The sequence below is a fragment of the Aegilops tauschii genome, chromosome 3 (genome assembly GCF_002575655.3).
Source record: "Aegilops tauschii subsp. strangulata cultivar AL8/78 chromosome 3, Aet v6.0, whole genome shotgun sequence".
NCBI lineage: Eukaryota > Viridiplantae > Streptophyta > Magnoliopsida > Poales > Poaceae > Aegilops > Aegilops tauschii.
The window spans coordinates 290,555,330-290,562,184 of record NC_053037.3 but is presented as its reverse complement, the minus strand read 5'-3'; the positions used below and the strand labels follow the sequence as shown (position 1 = coordinate 290,562,184).

General features: G+C 48.8%; 1 pseudogene; it reads right to left on the bottom strand.

Moving 5' to 3' along the window:
- Nucleotides 1–4,633: 4,633 nt before the first annotated feature.
- Nucleotides 4,634–5,623, bottom strand: LOC109735574 (uncharacterized; annotated as a pseudogene).
- Between the last annotated feature and the right edge of the window lie 1,232 nt (nt 5,624–6,855).

The window sequence follows — 6,855 nt, the reverse complement described above, 5'->3', positions numbered from 1 at the left end:
CCTCTCTTTTTGGGCCCACGAGGTCGTCGTCGACCAGTTGAACGTACAATGAGAGAGAGGCTAATTTGACCAACAAGGATGGTTCTTTTTTGGTTTGTGATACATATATGCACGGTATAGGAGTATGTACATGTCAAAGAGGGGGCAACATGAATACTCTATATATATGCGTGTCATAACCTCGCTCCATGTGGGGACTTCTCGGTTCCCGAGGCAGGTTCCACATCAAAGTTGTACATTATATTGGTATTCAAACATCATGCAATACCATGTAGGCGGTGGTTGCCCTATGTATTGGAACTCACTCGCGTGTGGCGCTTCCATCCGTGGGCATGCGAGATTGTCCTCCATCACTTTGACCCAATGAGAGAGAGGTTAATTTGATCATCAAGGAATGATTATTTTTTGGTTTGTGCTATACAGTAGAAGTACATATATACCACGCGTCGAATGGGGGCGTACATATAGCACATGCCACGCATCATGAAACTCGCGCTCTCTGTGGGGACCTTTTGGTTTCCTATATACGTGGCGCCACATCAAAATTGTGCATTGCGTATTCAAACATCACACACATAGCTCTTTGGGCCACATGCATGCAAACGGTGGTACATAGTCCTATATAGGATGATCACCGCGTGCGACGTACGCTTCGCTTTTGTGTTGGCCCCGCGAGTTTGTCGTCCATCACTTTGACCCAGCGAGAGAGAGGTGCGCGTTTGACGAACAAGGAGGATTAATTCTTTTAGGGATGTGTTACTAGGTGTATATATAGTACGTGTCGAGGGGGGGAGAGGTGACCAGCTTGGTCCATCACTTTCATCGACAACGCGAGAGAGGTTAACTAATTTGACTTAGGAGAGGATTAATTTTATGTTTTGTCTTGATATAGATCATGATGTGAGATTACATATATGTAATAGCGCATCTGTACACATGAATTCATCCGGCCGGATCGAGGGGGGGGGGAGCACACGACACGTCACGAACGACCTCTTGCTCTATGTGGGGACCTCTGCGATTTTCAACGCATGCACCACATCAGTGTTGTGCATTGGGTCGGGTATTCAACACATATGCATGCATCACACACCTCCATCAATATGTTCGGGACACACGCATGCAATAACGGTTGTCTTTGGACACACTCTCACTCGCTTGGTTATGGGCGGCAAGCCTATATATATTCGTGCACCCGCGTGGACGTCCATCATTTCGACCAACGACGAGAAAGGTTACCAGGGTGGATATATTCTTCTTCTTTGCTTCGAGTTACCGTATAGTAGGTCGGCCCATTCCAAGCCTAGTTAAGTTTGAGCGCATGCTACGCGTCGTGAACCACGCTCGGTGTGGGGATTTTACGGTTCCAAATCATGGTGCCACATCAAATTTGTGCATTGGGTATTCAAAAACCACACACACCACTTACATATACATACTTGGGCCACATGCACATAGTGGGTTTGTCTTCATACAATACTCCCTCGCGAGGTTATCAGCGACAAGCTAGCCCATTTTGCGGGGCCGTGTGGACGTCCATCACTTTGACGAACAATGAGCGGGGAGAGGTTGTATGACCAAGTTGGATTCTGCTTGGTCCGTGTTACAGTACGTCTTGGTGAGATGCCCTCCCCCTGACGTGTGTGTGTGTGGGGGGGGGGGCTACTTCGCGCTACCTGCAACCTCCATGGGGTCGGGGAAGTCCGGTTAATTTGCGAGGCCCACGCGCCACATCAAAAGTTATGAATGGTAGTTAAATATCACACACCACACCCTTTTCATACATATAGTAGGGCCACCCGTATGTGGTTCATATGTGGTATGACCCTTCTCATGCCACAAGCACACATTTGTGGGCCAGCACACAGTCCACCTTTGTTGGGAAGTGAAAGGGGAAGTTTGACTATATATATATATATATATATATATGATGGACTCCTATAGGTTTTGTGTTACGGTAGGATGAGATTTCAGACCTAGCTATTTGGGGGCATGCATTCGTAGCTAGGATTCCCTTACCGCCAACACGAAGTGGGGTTCGTAGGGGGGTGGCTGACTAGCAATACTGTGCTTTTGTGCGACAGGTGCCACATCAAAGTTGTGCATTGCGTATTCGAACATCAAACCACCCTTTTCATACATATATTTGGTCCACATGCAAGTGTGTTCGTGTTCTAACCCTCTCCCGGGTTATTCTTTTTGCCAAATTTATAAACAGCACACGAGTTGGATGTAGAAACTGTCTGCGATTGGGTACGCAATAGACATGGTTCGGTCAGACTACCTGTGTGCCACACCCGTGCCCTGCAGTCCCTCACATCAGCACAGTAGATTGGGCTCCACGAGGCTTGCCTCCCGGTCTCGAAAATATCTACTGCCTCGTAATCTCAAAAATATCTACCGCATGGAAGGTTTTAGTGTTTGATAGCACACGATTAGTATGTGCAGACCGTGTGCGATGTCTGTTACTCCCGCTCTGCTTCAGTCCCTTGATTCAAATTTTTAGTAGCCCCGTCATTTTACTCCCGCCTCTGCATCCCTCGCAATCTCAAAAATATCTGCTCACCCTTGATCCAAATTTTCAGTAGCCCCGCCTTGTTACTCCCGCCTAGTAAAATTTTCAGTTGCCGCGGTCTTTCCTCAAACACCACCTTGCCCCCCTCCACCCACACCACACACTCCCCAAACCTCAGGTCGCCGCCATCGCCGCCGCCTCCATCCTCAACCTCTGCCTGTGTGCCGGGGAGCTCGAGGAGCCAATGGCCAAAAAGAGGTTTATCACGTCCTCTTTGCCCGACGCCGGCGAGGTGACTGCCGAGGTGTCCCCGTCGTCCTCCATGGGCTCTTTATCGATCCGCCATCACCGGTCCCCCGATCCGCCCACCGCCGCGCCCCTATGCCGGTTCGAGGACTTCCCCGTCCTCCCTCGGACCCGGCAGACGACGAGGTCCTACCTCGGGGTCCGGCAGCGGCGGTGGGGACGTGGGTCGCCGAGATTACAGATAGGGAGACGCACATCCGCTGGTGGCTCGGTAGCTTCCACACGGCCGAGCTCGCGGCCATGGAGTACGACCGCTAGCAGGTCCGCTACCACGGCGCGACGGATAGGCTCAATTTCCCCTTCGGCACACGTCCGGTCGACCTCGTTCCGCCGGAGCCAGGGGTGGTGAGCTCGGCTATGGCGTGGGAGGACCGCGAGGAGTGGGAGCGCCCCGAGCCCGCCGACGAGGCCTACATGCAAGAGCTCCGCCGGCAGCACCCGGAGCTCGTGGCGGCGGAGCGGGCGATCTTTGCCGGCGCGGAGGGCAACGAGGTTATCGTGCTCTCCTCCGATGACGAAGTCGAAGGCGGCGAGGACGGCGGCACGGAGGGCGTCGAGGTGGGCGGCGAGGACGAGGAGATCGACGTTGATGAGTGGAGGAGTGTCTTCCCCAACGACCTCGACGACGGCACCGGCCCGGACCCGGCTCGTGGCACACCGTACCTGACGAGGAAGGATTGGCTCGACCTCTAACCGAAAGTAGTTTAGCTTAGTTTAAATTTATGTTTTATGTTCGAATATGCAAAACTATCTATGTTTATGTTTGAATGCATGCTACTTTCGGTTGAACCTGCTTTGAACTTGATCAAATTGAAGTTTACAACATTAAGTTTAGGGGGTCTAGAAACGACCAAAAATTGCTGGAGTATATATATATCCACTAAGGGTTTTAGTCCTTTAACTTTTAAAGGACCGGCTAGGATGGCCTTATGCCTTGTTTATTTTAGTTCTTCACAATGTGATGCTCTATATGTGCAACTATTTGCCGTGCAGTTCAATTTCATCAATAATAGTTTCGAAAATACCATTATGAATTACGATATTTGGTTGCTGTTAAGGATATTGCAGTTAACATGCCTTTTCATTTTTTTAACAATAACTAGTGTACTTTAGACCTGCACAATACCAGTTTGAATGACTATTTGCTTATTTTAAAATGTTATGCCTGATGCAGTTAACTTTTCACTTCTTGTTTTGCTTAACTAGTGTGCTTAAGCCTGCACACTGAAGCTATCATTTGAAGATTATGTTGTCTACCATGGATATATTTGATTGATGTTTAACCTGTTGTGCTTAACATGCCTTTATATGTACTCATACAGGACAATATTGAGAATAGTGTTGTTTTTCATCGAGCTTAGTTTCATCGCATTGCTTATATGTACTCACTGTTCAGAATCTCGGTAGCTGGTACCATATAGCTTGGGGGCTGATAAGGGATTAATCGTCGAATCGGACATTTCACTGAATATATCTGTAACCCATTTATCAATAGGTTAACTAGAGCCATATTTAATATATCTGAGGCTACATAGCGACATGCATTGTACTGAATGACTAAATATGCAATCCCAAGCTACATAGCAACAAGGAAGAATGTTACCTTAATGTTCTGATGATATCTAGATATACATGTAATAAAATCATATATAATGGGATGGAGGAAGTGTTATACTACATCATTTTGCAATTATTGTTTAGCTTTTAACATGGATTGTAGAACCCTACTACTAATTGAATAGCTATAGCGGTGAGACCCCCCACGCTACTACTAAGGGACCGCCGTAGCACCCACCACCCGATCCACTCCCACCCCACCAATCCCTTCGTGAACCTCACCCACCCCTCGGTCGAACTCCTCTTCTCCCCCACGATCTCGTCGCCGCCACCACCACCCACGCTGGGACGAGACGGGTCGCCGCCGTGTCCCCCTTCTTCTTCTTCTTCTTCTTCTTCACCGGCTTGTCCCCCTTCTTCTCCAAGGACGCTGCCATCTCTCCTTCTTCTTCTCTGCCGCCGCCGCCTTCTCCCCCTTCTCCTTCTTCTCTGGCGCCGCCGCCTTCTCCCCTTCTCCTTCTTCTTCGGGGTGGCTGCCTTCTCCATCTCACCCTTCTTCTTCTTTGGGGTGGCCGCCTTCTCCCCCTTCCCCTACTTCTTCGGGGTCGCCGCCCCCCACGTAGCTCTTCTCGGGATCTGGAGCAGAGCCCTCGCCGGACCCGGTGGGGGAGGCGACCATCTTAGGCCTCCCAGGCCCGCACTTGGCAATGGAGCCTGGACTCGCGGTGGTAGCGGCGGGGACGAGATCCTTCTTAGGCCTCCCAGGCCCATGCTTACAGTGGAGCCGGGGCTGGCGCCGGCGGCGGCGGCAGGGACGGGTCCTTCTTAGGTCTACCGGGCCCGCGCTTGGTAGTGGAGCTGGGGACGACGGCGCTCTCCTCGCCCTCGGAAGGCGCAGTGCTCAGCGCCGCTGGCTTCTTCCCGGCCATGCCCACCTCTCTCCTCCTGCACATTATTAGGCCTCTCTCTTCCCGGATTTAAACATTTTTTTCTAACCATGTGGTACATGCGCCTGCACATTCTTGTTTATCTAACTGATGTGTGCACGGTGCTTCCATGTTTGTCATCTTTAGCTACAAACTATGTCTGTCAAGTACAATAGCTTCAGACATCAGTTGGGCCCTTTGTTGAAAGCAGGAAAGAGGTTTCAGTGATTTTACTAACGGACTACACAGTTTGGTAGTATCTTTGGATGATATACTGAAAAGTGAAAACTATGCTCTGTTCATTCAGTTAAGTTTGGAGGAATGCACATGGATTTGAGTGTGTCACATTGTCTCTAGTCATTCTGATTTTCCAGAGTGGATAAGTTTTTTGTCCTCGCGATGGATGTTGTTGATTCATCCGCGGCCTCGCAGATTAGATTTGGCTGACTGACTGGCTGACGGTCAGGTTTCTTGTCCTCATGATGGATGTTGCTTTGCAGGTGGCCAGGATCTCCGCCTTCGGCGTCGGTGTCGTCTACAGCTCCGTGAAGCTCGGCATCCTCAAGGTAATCCGACTCCCCTACCACGCTGCATTCCTTCTCTATGGTGCCGCGCGATCGTTAGAGTAGCGAAGGCTGTATTCCAGTTCGTTGTGTCGATCGGCCATGTGGTCTTTAGAGCATGAGCAACAAACAAGAAGTGCAGTTTCTTGCAGAAAAGAGTAGCATTCTGATCCATACCAGGCTCATAACTAAGTGACCATCAAAGGCATAGCTTTATACGTAGATGTAAGACTAGAAGAAAAACAATATGGAGGAGCTCCTTTTCTCTGCCTCCAGCCGGTACCATTATTTCTTTCCTGAACCCCACGATTTGGTTCTCTGTAGGAGCCTGTTGCCTATTCATTTCAGGTTGCCAAATCAAGTGCTGACGATTCGCCCTGAAATTACATTGAGATGTATAAATCTGTTTTTTTCCTCCATATAAAAGATCCTTGATTTGCTTGTACTAGTATGATCTGCTTCATTGCACATTAATCAACATAGTTGACAGACTTATGTCTGCTTTGAATTTTGATATATGTTATGGCCAAAGCTAGTACGTGAAGTAGTTTCGAAGCTAGTAGGAGTACAAACTATTACCCTTCTGGCAACAAAATCTATGAGCTGCTCATCTTCACCTGCCTTGTCGATGAGCTTGCCTATTAAATTCGGAAGTATTATTTTTTTCTGTACAAGTTTGTTTGTGTCAAGTACTTGCTAATTGATGTTTTGAGGGGTGCTCATATACTTCATCGGCTACATGGGAAGCTTTCAAATTTGGTCTAGTCTATATGGGTTAGCAACCTAGCATACATGTTGTAATCAGCTTTCACATTTGCTTCTCAGACATGTCAGTTATGTTTTCATTCATAGGTAGAAGATAGCGCCAGAGTGGGAAGGTTTGTGCAGAGATCTTACCTCGAGGCTATCACGGGTGGGCACAACATGACACGGAATTGGCCAAAAATAGGGAACTACAAGATGAACATTTAAAGGTTGGTTCCATTTT